Genomic DNA, 12,831 nt, shown 5'->3' with positions numbered 1-12,831 from the left:
TCTTGGCCTGAGGGTCCCTTTGGTTTAGTGGCCACAGTTCTGCCAGCAGGCCCCTCCTGGTCCTATACCATGCACTAAGTACATCTGCAGCTGCAGACTCCAAACCCCTGGTCTCTGGGCACCTCCTCTGTGTCTCAGCTGTCCCTGTCCACAGAGAGCCTCATACAAGAAGTTGCTTCCAAACTGGGAGGTTCCACATCTGGGCAGGTCCAGCTCCAGGCCCAGTGAAGGGCATGAAGAAGGCTGAGGCTCTGGACTCCAGCCAGGCCTTCAGCAGGCCTCTGAGGCCAAGGTCTTCCTAGTCTCAAGAGGGGCCAAGAGACGCAATGTGTCATTTGAACAAGTGAGTCAGCGGGCGGTGAGCGAATGAATGACCGCTCGAGGGGATGTATGCCGGCCACCGGGCCCTGTTTGACTGTCCAGGCTCAGCTTACCTGACCCTGGTTACCAGGGAATGCCACTCTGGGCCCTCCTTTTCATCCCCCTCCCTCACTGTGACCTCACCACCTGCCCCATTATGACCCAGTCTGGCTCCCAGTTAAAACTGGAGGGCAGAGGGCCCAGGCAGTCCTGGGACCAACGGCCATGGGTGAGCGAAACTACTACCGAGCCGAGCCGTTCACTGGCCCCATCCCCAGGAAATGCCAGGAGCAAGGATACTCAATTCTTCTGATCCCGGTCAGCTTCATCTTGCTCAACGTGGGGATCAACATGGTGACTATGGTCAGGGCAGGATCTGTGCAGCGCGGTTGGGGGAGCCCTGGGGTCTTGAAGGGGCTGAGGTGGGAGGGCTGCTGGGGTGTGACCGGGACAAGGGTTGGATTTCAGGGCTCACCCTGCTCCCGGCCTCCCCCCTCCCCTTCTTCCCTCAACTCTGGAGGCATCTGAAGAGATTCTTGCGGGCACTTTTCAATCGTATTTTCCACAAAGGTGAGTGGGCGCCGGCGTGGGTTCAGGGGATGTGGGCCTGTCCCCTTTCTTCTATCCCTGCCTTGATTCTCAGCCCCTCAGGAACCCAGGCCCTGACCCATCTCGCCTTTCCCCACAGACAAGCAAGCCAGCTGTGTAGGCACCCATCGCATGTGCATGCGCTGCTCCGTGGATCCCAAGAACCTGTGCTCAAGAGTTTCTTCCCACTTCTGCCATCGCCCAAGCTTCCTGCTCGGGCAGGTAAACCCACCTTGACTACTGCCTGCAGCGGGGCTCGGCGGGGGCGGAGCCGGCGGCCCCCCCGCCGCGGGCGAGTAAAGGAGAAGGCGGGCGGAGCGGGAGGCAAAAAGCCTACAGCACCCGGTATTCCCAGGCGGTCTCCCATCCAAGTACTAACCAGGCCCGACCCTGCTTAGCTTCCGAGATCAGACGAGATCGGGCGCGTTCAGGGTGGTATGGCCGTAGACGGGGGCGGGGGACCGCGGGCGGCCTCTTGAGGCCCAGTTTCGCTGGCGCTGGCGCCTTAACGCCAGCCTGGCGGCCGGCCCGCCCCGGCAGGGCCCCCTCGCCCGCCCAGGCAGGGGCAACGGAGGTCTCGGGTATCGGGCGGCGGCGGAGGGTTTGGCGACCACCTCCCAGCCCAGGGCGGCCGTGACCCAGCAAACCCTTCGGCGCTTGGCGCCCCGCCCAAGATCCCGCACGTCGCTCACAGGGACGTGGCCCCGGAGGCTTCAGGGCCCGGGGCCCGCGGTCCCTTGGGCATCGGCCCTGCCCGCCCACGCGGCCCTAGGCGCAGCCCGGCCGCAGCCCGGGCCGGCCCTCCTGCCCGACAGCAGCTGGCCCGAAGCCACTGGGAGCCACCATTGAGTCGCCACGGCCCCTCAGCCCCGGCAAGGCCACCCTTGCCCCCACACCCCCCGCCGAGCTCAGGACCCCGCCCCTGGTGGCCGGCAGGCCCGGGGAAGCGGCCCCTGCCCTCGATCCCGCTCCCGCACCCGGCCGCGGTGACACGCCAGAGGGGCGGGGTGGGGGGGGGCTTTTGTCGGAGGGAGCTGTGGAGGGACACACCGGCACACAGGTGGCGGCGCCGGGGCTGGGCGCCGGTGGGGGCGGCCAGGTGCAGGTCGAGGGGCTCGCGGGCCGAAAGGACGGCAACTGGGCCCGCGGCGGAGTCTGGGTCCGGGCCAGCCACCCCGGGAGCGTCTGGGGTGCGCCTGCCTTCCAGGGCCGCCTTCTGGCCGCCTGGCCGGCCGGGCCGGCGGGGAGCGACCCCGCCGGCGCGCGCCGTGGTGGGAGGGGCCTGAGGAGGTGGGGCCTGCAGCGGGGCCCGGCGGGGGCGGAGCCGGCGGCCCCCGCCGCGGGCGAGTAAAGGAGAAGGCGGGCGGAGCGGGAGGCAAAAAGCCTACAGCACCCGGTATTCCCAGGCGGTCTCCCATCCAAGTACTAACCAGGCCCGACCCTGCTTAGCTTCCGAGATCAGACGAGATCGGGCGCGTTCAGGGTGGTATGGCCGTAGACGGGGGCGGGGGGCCGCGGGCGGCCTCTTGAGGCCCAGTTTCGCTGGCGCTGGCGCCTTAACGCCAGCCTGGCGGCCGGCCCGCCCCGGCAGGGCCCCCTCGCCCGCCCAGGCAGGGGCAACGGAGGTCTCGGGTATCGGGCGGCGGCGGAGGGTTTGGCGACCACCTCCCAGCCCAGGGCGGCCGTGACCCAGCAAACCCTTCGGCGCTTGGCGCCCCGCCCAAGATCCCGCACGTCGCTCACAGGGACGTGGCCCCGGAGGCTTCAGGGCCCGGGGCCCGCGGTCCCTTGGGCATCGGCCCTGCCCGCCCACGCGGCCCTAGGCGCAGCCCGGCCGCAGCCCGGGCCGGCCCTCCTGCCCGACAGCAGCTGGCCCGAAGCCACCGGGAGCCACCATTGAGTCGCCACGGCCCCTCAGCCCCGGCAAGGCCACCCTTGCCCCCACACCCCCCGCCGAGCTCAGGACCCCGCCCCTGGTGGCCGGCAGGCCCGGGGAAGCGGCCCCTGCCCTCGATCCCGCTCCCGCACCCGGCCGCGCTGACACGCCAGAGGGGCGGGGTGGGTGTGGGGCTTTTGTCGGAGGGAGCTGTGGAGGGACACACCGGCACACAGGTGGCGGCGCCGGGGCTGGGCGCCGGTGGGGGCGGCCAGGTGCAGGTCGAGGGGCTCGCGGGCCGAAAGGACGGCAACTGGGCCCATGGCGGAGTCTGGGTCTGGAGGGCTCTGAGCCTCCATCCGCTCTGGTGCCTCGGGTCTACCGGCCCGACGCCTGGTAGCGCGACACCCCACCGGCCCACAGACGTAGCCTCCCCAGCTGTGCTCACAGCGAGTCCAACCGCAGCCTGCATCCCTCCACGGGACACTTGGATTACTCCCGCGATCCCCACGAGGTGCGGCACCCGGCGGCCGAATGGGCTGAGATCCTGCCCTTGCGGCGCCCTGTGGCCACCTCCGCCTCCCTCACGGTACTGGCCGAGGCCTCGGACCAGCGGGCCCCGGCTCCCAGCTCAGCGCTGCTCCTCCGCCCCTCTCACCTCCTGCCCGACGTCCAGGCTACCGAGCACCCTCCACCCCCGCCCACCTTCATGCCACTCAGCCGGAACCCGGGAGGCAATGCCAACTACCAGGTGTATGACAGGCTGGTGCTGAAGCGGCAACCGCAGGAGGGCCAAGCGCGGGCCAACTCGCTGCTACCTTCCACCTCGGCCTCCAGGCCCTCTCTGCACGGGAGCCAGACTGGGAAAATGAACTTACCAGCAGCAAGTGGGGGCAGGGGCAGGGGGCGGCAGGGCATGGAGAGAGGAATAAAGAGCGCCAGAGTCCAGGAAACATTGGTGGTCTGTGGCTTGGAAGCGCCACTCCTTCTGCCAGCCTGGGTCCCTGCGCTTGGCTTCCTGCAATAAGAAGCCAGTGTCCCCTTCTTGGCCTGAGGGTCCCTTTGGTTTAGTGGCCACAGTTCTGCCAGCAGGCCCCTCCTGGTCCTATACCATGCACTAAGTACATCTGCAGCTGCAGACTCCAAACCCCTGGTCTCTGGGCACCTCCTCTGTGTCTCAGCTGTCCCTGTCCACAGAGAGCCTCATACAAGAAGTTGCTTCCAAACTGGGAGGTTCCACATCTGGGCAGGTCCAGCTCCAGGCCCAGTGAAGGGCATGAAGAAGGCTGAGGCTCTGGACTCCAGCCAGGCCTTCAGCAGGCCTCTGAGGCCAAGGTCTTCCTAGTCTCAAGAGGGGCCAAGAGACGCAATGTGTCATTTGAACAAGTGAGTCAGCGGGCGGTGAGCGAATGAATGACCGCTCGAGGGGATGTATGCCGGCCACCGGGCCCTGTTTGACTGTCCAGGCTCAGCTTACCTGACCCTGGTTACCAGGGAATGCCACTCTGGGCCCTCCTTTTCATCCCCCTCCCTCACTGTGACCTCACCACCTGCCCCATTATGACCCAGTCTGGCTCCCAGTTAAAACTGGAGGGCAGAGGGCCCAGGCAGTCCTGGGACCAACGGCCATGGGTGAGCGAAACTACTACCGAGCCGAGCCGTTCACTGGCCCCATCCCCAGGAAATGCCAGGAGCAAGGATACTCAATTCTTCTGATCCCGGTCAGCTTCATCTTGCTCAACGTGGGGATCAACATGGTGACTATGGTCAGGGCAGGATCTGTGCAGCGCGGTTGGGGGAGCCCTGGGGTCTTGAAGGGGCTGAGGTGGGAGGGCTGCTGGGGTGTGACCGGGACAAGGGTTGGATTTCAGGGCTCACCCTGCTCCCGGCCTCCCCCCTCCCCTTCTTCCCTCAACTCTGGAGGCATCTGAAGAGATTCTTGCGGGCACTTTTCAATCGTATTTTCCACAAAGGTGAGTGGGCGCCGGCGTGGGTTCAGGGGATGTGGGCCTGTCCCCTTTCTTCTATCCCTGCCTTGATTCTCAGCCCCTCAGGAACCCAGGCCCTGACCCATCTCGCCTTTCCCCACAGACAAGCAAGCCAGCTGTGTAGGCACCCATCGCATGTGCATGCGCTGCTCCGTGGATCCCAAGAACCTGTGCTCAAGAGTTTCTTCCCACTTCTGCCATCGCCCAAGCTTCCTGCTCGGGCAGGTAAACCCACCTTGACTACTGCCTGCAGCGGGGCTCGGCGGGGGCGGAGCCGGCGGCCCCCCCGCCGCGGGCGAGTAAAGGAGAAGGCGGGCGGAGCGGGAGGCAAAAAGCCTACAGCACCCGGTATTCCCAGGCGGTCTCCCATCCAAGTACTAACCAGGCCCGACCCTGCTTAGCTTCCGAGATCAGACGAGATCGGGCGCGTTCAGGGTGGTATGGCCGTAGACGGGGGCGGGGGGCCGCGGGCGGCCTCTTGAGGCCCAGTTTCGCTGGCGCTGGCGCCTTAACGCCAGCCTGGCGGCCGGCCCGCCCCGGCAGGGCCCCCTCGCCCGCCCAGGCAGGGGCAACGGAGGTCTCGGGTATCGGGCGGCGGCGGAGGGTTTGGCGACCACCTCCCAGCCCAGGGCGGCCGTGACCCAGCAAACCCTTCGGCGCTTGGCGCCCCGCCCAAGATCCCGCACGTCGCTCACAGGGACGTGGCCCCGGAGGCTTCAGGGCCCGGGGCCCGCGGTCCCTTGGGCATCGGCCCTGCCCGCCCACGCGGCCCTAGGCGCAGCCCGGCCGCAGCCCGGGCCGGCCCTCCTGCCCGACAGCAGCTGGCCCGAAGCCACCGGGAGCCACCATTGAGTCGCCACGGCCCCTCAGCCCCGGCAAGGCCACCCTTGCCCCCACACACCCCGCCGAGCTCAGGACCCCGCCCCTGGTGGCCGGCAGGCCCGGGGAAGCGGCCCCTGCCCTCGATCCCGCTCCCGCACCCGGCCGCGGTGACACGCCAGAGGGGCGGGGTGGGGGGGGGCTTTTGTCGGAGGGAGCTGTGGAGGGACACACCGGCACACAGGTGGCGGCGCCGGGGCTGGGCGCCGGTGGGGGCGGCCAGGTGCAGGTCGAGGGGCTCGCGGGCCGAAAGGACGGCAACTGGGCCCGCGGCGGAGTCTGGGTCCGGGCCAGCCACCCCGGGAGCGTCTGGGGTGCGCCTGCCTTCCAGGGCCGCCTTCTGGCCGCCTGGCCGGCCGGGCCGGCGGGGAGCGACCCCGCCGGCGCGCGCCGTGGTGGGAGGGGCCTGAGGAGGTGGGGCCTGCAGCGGGGCCCGGCGGGGGCGGAGCCGGCGGCCCCCGCCGCGGGCGAGTAAAGGAGAAGGCGGGCGGAGCGGGAGGCAAAAAGCCTACAGCACCCGGTATTCCCAGGCGGTCTCCCATCCAAGTACTAACCAGGCCCGACCCTGCTTAGCTTCCGAGATCAGACGAGATCGGGCGCGTTCAGGGTGGTATGGCCGTAGACGGGGGCGGGGGGCCGCGGGCGGCCTCTTGAGGCCCAGTTTCGCTGGCGCTGGCGCCTTAACGCCAGCCTGGCGGCCGGCCCGCCCCGGCAGGGCCCCCTCGCCCGCCCAGGCAGGGGCAACGGAGGTCTCGGGTATCGGGCGGCGGCGGAGGGTTTGGCGACCACCTCCCAGCCCAGGGCGGCCGTGACCCAGCAAACCCTTCGGCGCTTGGCGCCCCGCCCAAGATCCCGCACGTCGCTCACAGGGACGTGGCCCCGGAGGCTTCAGGGCCCGGGGCCCGCGGTCCCTTGGGCATCGGCCCTGCCCGCCCACGCGGCCCTAGGCGCAGCCCGGCCGCAGCCCGGGCCGGCCCTCCTGCCCGACAGCAGCTGGCCCGAAGCCACCGGGAGCCACCATTGAGTCGCCACGGCCCCTCAGCCCCGGCAAGGCCACCCTTGCCCCCACACCCCCCGCCGAGCTCAGGACCCCGCCCCTGGTGGCCGGCAGGCCCGGGGAAGCGGCCCCTGCCCTCGATCCCGCTCCCGCACCCGGCCGCGGTGACACGCCAGAGGGGCGGGGTGGGGGTGGGGCTTTTGTCGGAGGGAGCTGTGGAGGGACACACCGGCACACAGGTGGCGGCGCCGGGGCTGGGCGCCGGTGGGGGCGGCCAGGTGCAGGTCGAGGGGCTCGCGGGCCGAAAGGACGGCAACTGGGCCCATGGCGGAGTCTGGGTCTGGAGGGCTCTGAGCCTCCATCCGCTCTGGTGCCTCGGGTCTACCGGCCCGACGCCTGGTAGCGCGACACCCCACCGGCCCACAGACGTAGCCTCCCCAGCTGTGCTCACAGCGAGTCCAACCGCAGCCTGCATCCCTCCACGGGACACTTGGATTACTCCCGCGATCCCCACGAGGTGCGGCACCCGGCGGCCGAATGGGCTGAGATCCTGCCCTTGCGGCGCCCTGTGGCCACCTCCGCCTCCCTCACGGTACTGGCCGAGGCCTCGGACCAGCGGGCCCCGGCTCCCAGCTCAGCGCTGCTCCTCCGCCCCTCTCACCTCCTGCCCGACGTCCAGGCTACCGAGCACCCTCCACCCCCGCCCACCTTCATGCCACTCAGCCGGAACCCGGGAGGCAATGCCAACTACCAGGTGTATGACAGTCTGGTGCTGAAGCGGCAACCGCAGGAGGGCCAAGCGCGGGCCAACTCGCTGCTACCTTCCACCTCGGCCTCCAGGCCCTCTCTGCACGGGAGCCAGACTGGGAAAGTGAACTTACCAGCAGCAAGTGGGGGCAGGGGCAGGGGGCGGCAGGGCATGGAGAGAGGAATAAAGAGCGCCAGAGTCCAGGAAACATTGGTGGTCTGTGGCTTGGAAGCGCCACTCCTTCTGCCAGCCTGGGTCCCTGCGCTTGGCTTCCTGCAATAAGAAGCCAGTGTCCCCTTCTTGGCCTGAGGGTCCCTTTGGTTTAGTGGCCACAGTTCTGCCAGCAGGCCCCTCCTGGTCCTATACCATGCACTAAGTACATCTGCAGCTGCAGACTCCAAACCCCTGGTCTCTGGGCACCTCCTCTGTGTCTCAGCTGTCCCTGTCCACAGAGAGCCTCATACAAGAAGTTGCTTCCAAACTGGGAGGTTCCACATCTGGGCAGGTCCAGCTCCAGGCCCAGTGAAGGGCATGAAGAAGGCTGAGGCTCTGGACTCCAGCCAGGCCTTCAGCAGGCCTCTGAGGCCAAGGTCTTCCTAGTCTCAAGAGGGGCCAAGAGACGCAATGTGTCATTTGAACAAGTGAGTCAGCGGGCGGTGAGCGAATGAATGACCGCTCGAGGGGATGTATGCCGGCCACCGGGCCCTGTTTGACTGTCCAGGCTCAGCTTACCTGACCCTGGTTACCAGGGAATGCCACTCTGGGCCCTCCTTTTCATCCCCCTCCCTCACTGTGACCTCACCACCTGCCCCATTATGACCCAGTCTGGCTCCCAGTTAAAACTGGAGGGCAGAGGGCCCAGGCAGTCCTGGGACCAACGGCCATGGGTGAGCGAAACTACTACCGAGCCGAGCCGTTCACTGGCCCCATCCCCAGGAAATGCCAGGAGCAAGGATACTCAATTCTTCTGATCCCGGTCAGCTTCATCTTGCTCAACGTGGGGATCAACATGGTGACTATGGTCAGGGCAGGATCTGTGCAGCGCGGTTGGGGGAGCCCTGGGGTCTTGAAGGGGCTGAGGTGGGAGGGCTGCTGGGGTGTGACCGGGACAAGGGTTGGATTTCAGGGCTCACCCTGCTCCCGGCCTCCCCCCTCCCCTTCTTCCCTCAACTCTGGAGGCATCTGAAGAGATTCTTGCGGGCACTTTTCAATCGTATTTTCCACAAAGGTGAGTGGGCGCCGGCGTGGGTTCAGGGGATGTGGGCCTGTCCCCTTTCTTCTATCCCTGCCTTGATTCTCAGCCCCTCAGGAACCCAGGCCCTGACCCATCTCGCCTTTCCCCACAGACAAGCAAGCCAGCTGTGTAGGCACCCATCGCATGTGCATGCGCTGCTCCGTGGATCCCAAGAACCTGTGCTCAAGAGTTTCTTCCCACTTCTGCCATCGCCCAAGCTTCCTGCTCGGGCAGGTAAACCCACCTTGACTACTGCCTGCAGCGGGGCTCGGCGGGGGCGGAGCCGGCGGCCCCCCCGCCGCGGGCGAGTAAAGGAGAAGGCGGGCGGAGCGGGAGGCAAAAAGCCTACAGCACCCGGTATTCCCAGGCGGTCTCCCATCCAAGTACTAACCAGGCCCGACCCTGCTTAGCTTCCGAGATCAGACGAGATCGGGCGCGTTCAGGGTGGTATGGCCGTAGACGGGGGCGGGGGGCCGCGGGCGGCCTCTTGAGGCCCAGTTTCGCTGGCGCTGGCGCCTTAACGCCAGCCTGGCGGCCGGCCCGCCCCGGCAGGGCCCCCTCGCCCGCCCAGGCAGGGGCAACGGAGGTCTCGGGTATCGGGCGGCGGCGGAGGGTTTGGCGACCACCTCCCAGCCCAGGGCGGCCGTGACCCAGCAAACCCTTCGGCGCTTGGCGCCCCGCCCAAGATCCCGCACGTCGCTCACAGGGACGTGGCCCCGGAGGCTTCAGGGCCCGGGGCCCGCGGTCCCTTGGGCATCGGCCCTGCCCGCCCACGCGGCCCTAGGCGCAGCCCGGCCGCAGCCCGGGCCGGCCCTCCTGCCCGACAGCAGCTGGCCCGAAGCCACCGGGAGCCACCATTGAGTCGCCACGGCCCCTCAGCCCCGGCAAGGCCACCCTTGCCCCCACACACCCCGCCGAGCTCAGGACCCCGCCCCTGGTGGCCGGCAGGCCCGGGGAAGCGGCCCCTGCCCTCGATCCCGCTCCCGCACCCGGCCGCGGTGACACGCCAGAGGGGCGGGGTGGGGGGGGGCTTTTGTCGGAGGGAGCTGTGGAGGGACACACCGGCACACAGGTGGCGGCGCCGGGGCTGGGCGCCGGTGGGGGCGGCCAGGTGCAGGTCGAGGGGCTCGCGGGCCGAAAGGACGGCAACTGGGCCCGCGGCGGAGTCTGGGTCCGGGCCAGCCACCCCGGGAGCGTCTGGGGTGCGCCTGCCTTCCAGGGCCGCCTTCTGGCCGCCTGGCCGGCCGGGCCGGCGGGGAGCGACCCCGCCGGCGCGCGCCGTGGTGGGAGGGGCCTGAGGAGGTGGGGCCTGCAGCGGGGCCCGGCGGGGGCGGAGCCGGCGGCCCCCGCCGCGGGCGAGTAAAGGAGAAGGCGGGCGGAGCGGGAGGCAAAAAGCCTACAGCACCCGGTATTCCCAGGCGGTCTCCCATCCAAGTACTAACCAGGCCCGACCCTGCTTAGCTTCCGAGATCAGACGAGATCGGGCGCGTTCAGGGTGGTATGGCCGTAGACGGGGGCGGGGGGCCGCGGGCGGCCTCTTGAGGCCCAGTTTCGCTGGCGCTGGCGCCTTAACGCCAGCCTGGCGGCCGGCCCGCCCCGGCAGGGCCCCCTCGCCCGCCCAGGCAGGGGCAACGGAGGTCTCGGGTATCGGGCGGCGGCGGAGGGTTTGGCGACCACCTCCCAGCCCAGGGCGGCCGTGACCCAGCAAACCCTTCGGCGCTTGGCGCCCCGCCCAAGATCCCGCACGTCGCTCACAGGGACGTGGCCCCGGAGGCTTCAGGGCCCGGGGCCCGCGGTCCCTTGGGCATCGGCCCTGCCCGCCCACGCGGCCCTAGGCGCAGCCCGGCCGCAGCCCGGGCCGGCCCTCCTGCCCGACAGCAGCTGGCCCGAAGCCACCGGGAGCCACCATTGAGTCGCCACGGCCCCTCAGCCCCGGCAAGGCCACCCTTGCCCCCACACCCCCCGCCGAGCTCAGGACCCCGCCCCTGGTGGCCGGCAGGCCCGGGGAAGCGGCCCCTGCCCTCGATCCCGCTCCCGCACCCGGCCGCGGTGACACGCCAGAGGGGCGGGGTGGGGGTGGGGCTTTTGTCGGAGGGAGCTGTGGAGGGACACACCGGCACACAGGTGGCGGCGCCGGGGCTGGGCGCCGGTGGGGGCGGCCAGGTGCAGGTCGAGGGGCTCGCGGGCCGAAAGGACGGCAACTGGGCCCATGGCGGAGTCTGGGTCTGGAGGGCTCTGAGCCTCCATCCGCTCTGGTGCCTCGGGTCTACCGGCCCGACGCCTGGTAGCGCGACACCCCACCGGCCCACAGACGTAGCCTCCCCAGCTGTGCTCACAGCGAGTCCAACCGCAGCCTGCATCCCTCCACGGGACACTTGGATTACTCCCGCGATCCCCACGAGGTGCGGCACCCGGCGGCCGAATGGGCTGAGATCCTGCCCTTGCGGCGCCCTGTGGCCACCTCCGCCTCCCTCACGGTACTGGCCGAGGCCTCGGACCAGCGGGCCCCGGCTCCCAGCTCAGCGCTGCTCCTCCGCCCCTCTCACCTCCTGCCCGACGTCCAGGCTACCGAGCACCCTCCACCCCCGCCCACCTTCATGCCACTCAGCCGGAACCCGGGAGGCAATGCCAACTACCAGGTGTATGACAGTCTGGTGCTGAAGCGGCAACCGCAGGAGGGCCAAGCGCGGGCCAACTCGCTGCTACCTTCCACCTCGGCCTCCAGGCCCTCTCTGCACGGGAGCCAGACTGGGAAAGTGAACTTACCAGCAGCAAGTGGGGGCAGGGGCAGGGGGCGGCAGGGCATGGAGAGAGGAATAAAGAGCGCCAGAGTCCAGGAAACATTGGTGGTCTGTGGCTTGGAAGCGCCACTCCTTCTGCCAGCCTGGGTCCCTGCGCTTGGCTTCCTGCAATAAGAAGCCAGTGTCCCCTTCTTGGCCTGAGGGTCCCTTTGGTTTAGTGGCCACAGTTCTGCCAGCAGGCCCCTCCTGGTCCTATACCATGCACTAAGTACATCTGCAGCTGCAGACTCCAAACCCCTGGTCTCTGGGCACCTCCTCTGTGTCTCAGCTGTCCCTGTCCACAGAGAGCCTCATACAAGAAGTTGCTTCCAAACTGGGAGGTTCCACATCTGGGCAGGTCCAGCTCCAGGCCCAGTGAAGGGCATGAAGAAGGCTGAGGCTCTGGACTCCAGCCAGGCCTTCAGCAGGCCTCTGAGGCCAAGGTCTTCCTAGTCTCAAGAGGGGCCAAGAGACGCAATGTGTCATTTGAACAAGTGAGTCAGCGGGCGGTGAGCGAATGAATGACCGCTCGAGGGGATGTATGCCGGCCACCGGGCCCTGTTTGACTGTCCAGGCTCAGCTTACCTGACCCTGGTTACCAGGGAATGCCACTCTGGGCCCTCCTTTTCATCCCCCTCCCTCACTGTGACCTCACCACCTGCCCCATTATGACCCAGTCTGGCTCCCAGTTAAAACTGGAGGGCAGAGGGCCCAGGCAGTCCTGGGACCAACGGCCATGGGTGAGCGAAACTACTACCGAGCCGAGCCGTTCACTGGCCCCATCCCCAGGAAATGCCAGGAGCAAGGATACTCAATTCTTCTGATCCCGGTCAGCTTCATCTTGCTCAACGTGGGGATCAACATGGTGACTATGGTCAGGGCAGGATCTGTGCAGCGCGGTTGGGGGAGCCCTGGGGTCTTGAAGGGGCTGAGGTGGGAGGGCTGCTGGGGTGTGACCGGGACAAGGGTTGGATTTCAGGGCTCACCCTGCTCCCGGCCTCCCCCCTCCCCTTCTTCCCTCAACTCTGGAGGCATCTGAAGAGATTCTTGCGGGCACTTTTCAATCGTATTTTCCACAAAGGTGAGTGGGCGCCGGCGTGGGTTCAGGGGATGTGGGCCTGTCCCCTTTCTTCTATCCCTGCCTTGATTCTCAGCCCCTCAGGAACCCAGGCCCTGACCCATCTCGCCTTTCCCCACAGACAAGCAAGCCAGCTGTGTAGGCACCCATCGCATGTGCATGCGCTGCTCCGTGGATCCCAAGAACCTGTGCTCAAGAGTTTCTTCCCACTTCTGCCATCGCCCAAGCTTCCTGCTCGGGCAGGTAAACCCACCTTGACTACTGCCTGCAGCGGGGCTCGGCGGGGGCGGAGCCGGCGGCCCC

General features: G+C 68.3%; 6 non-coding genes across 6 annotated transcripts; all 6 read right to left on the bottom strand.

Moving 5' to 3' along the window:
• Positions 1-1,278: 1,278 nt before the first annotated feature.
• LOC132595389 (5S ribosomal RNA) lies at positions 1,279-1,397 on the bottom strand. Its single transcript, XR_009561526.1, has one exon. It is a non-coding gene; the product is annotated as a 5S ribosomal RNA (ribosomal RNA).
• A 932-nt stretch (positions 1,398-2,329) lies between these two features.
• LOC132595388 (5S ribosomal RNA) lies at positions 2,330-2,448 on the bottom strand. Its single transcript, XR_009561525.1, has one exon. It is a non-coding gene; the product is annotated as a 5S ribosomal RNA (ribosomal RNA).
• Positions 2,449-5,145: 2,697 nt separating this feature from the next.
• LOC132595387 (5S ribosomal RNA) lies at positions 5,146-5,264 on the bottom strand. The gene has a single exon (XR_009561524.1). It is a non-coding gene; the product is annotated as a 5S ribosomal RNA (ribosomal RNA).
• Positions 5,265-6,196: 932 nt separating this feature from the next.
• LOC132595386 (5S ribosomal RNA) lies at positions 6,197-6,315 on the bottom strand. The gene has a single exon (XR_009561523.1). It is a non-coding gene; the product is annotated as a 5S ribosomal RNA (ribosomal RNA).
• A 2,697-nt stretch (positions 6,316-9,012) lies between these two features.
• LOC132595385 (5S ribosomal RNA) lies at positions 9,013-9,131 on the bottom strand. Its single transcript, XR_009561522.1, has one exon. It is a non-coding gene; the product is annotated as a 5S ribosomal RNA (ribosomal RNA).
• A 932-nt stretch (positions 9,132-10,063) lies between these two features.
• LOC132595384 (5S ribosomal RNA) lies at positions 10,064-10,182 on the bottom strand. The gene has a single exon (XR_009561521.1). It is a non-coding gene; the product is annotated as a 5S ribosomal RNA (ribosomal RNA).
• Positions 10,183-12,831: the final 2,649 nt, after the last annotated feature.

The sequence above is a fragment of the Globicephala melas genome, unplaced genomic scaffold (assembly GCF_963455315.2).
Source record: "Globicephala melas unplaced genomic scaffold, mGloMel1.2 SCAFFOLD_182, whole genome shotgun sequence".
Classification (NCBI taxonomy): Eukaryota; Metazoa; Chordata; class Mammalia; order Artiodactyla; family Delphinidae; genus Globicephala; species Globicephala melas.
The sequence above is the reverse complement of the archived record's forward strand: the minus strand, read 5'-3'. Positions and strand labels throughout refer to the sequence as shown.